Source organism: Penaeus monodon, chromosome 27, assembly GCF_015228065.2.
Source record: "Penaeus monodon isolate SGIC_2016 chromosome 27, NSTDA_Pmon_1, whole genome shotgun sequence".
NCBI classification, from domain to species: domain Eukaryota; kingdom Metazoa; phylum Arthropoda; class Malacostraca; order Decapoda; family Penaeidae; genus Penaeus; species Penaeus monodon.
In genome coordinates this window covers 39,448,991-39,449,439 of record NC_051412.1, presented here as the reverse complement: position 1 = coordinate 39,449,439, position 449 = coordinate 39,448,991, and the positions used below count along the sequence as shown (strand labels likewise).

General features: G+C 49.0%; 1 protein-coding gene across 1 annotated transcript in view; it reads left to right on the top strand.

Annotated features, from left to right (window-relative positions):
- The window catches only part of LOC119590855, a gene marked incomplete at its 5' end in the record, with an annotated part of 6,558 nt that overhangs the window by 908 nt on the left and 5,201 nt on the right, over positions 1-449 (top strand).

Genomic DNA, 449 nt, shown 5'->3' with positions numbered 1-449 from the left:
ACACAGATGTTCTCCATGTTCAGGGAGTTTTCATTCTTTTTTTATCACGGAATTTTCATCTATAGTATTTATTATAATTCTCCATCTCCATGAAAAGAGGGGTTGGGGGGTGGGGGTGGAGTAGCCTTCAGAACCAAAGAATAACATGAATAACGCGGAATCCTGAGCAACGGGCGAAGAACGACCATTCTTTCCTTTTTCTTTTGGGCCTCCACATGGTTGGTCGGGCATAGGGGGGGGGAGGGCATGTAGGAGAGCGGCGTCACCAGACAGGAAGGAAAAGCTAACGCGTTCTATGTGTGACAGACACGTGATTTCGTTGTTAGTTCGCCGCCTGACTCACCTTCCCCATTACGGCGTATGGCTAAGACGACGAGTGTTGGTCCCTCATCATACGAGGGTTCGAGTAAGACCCATGATCGTGGGATTGGCTAGAAACCCCCTGTCCT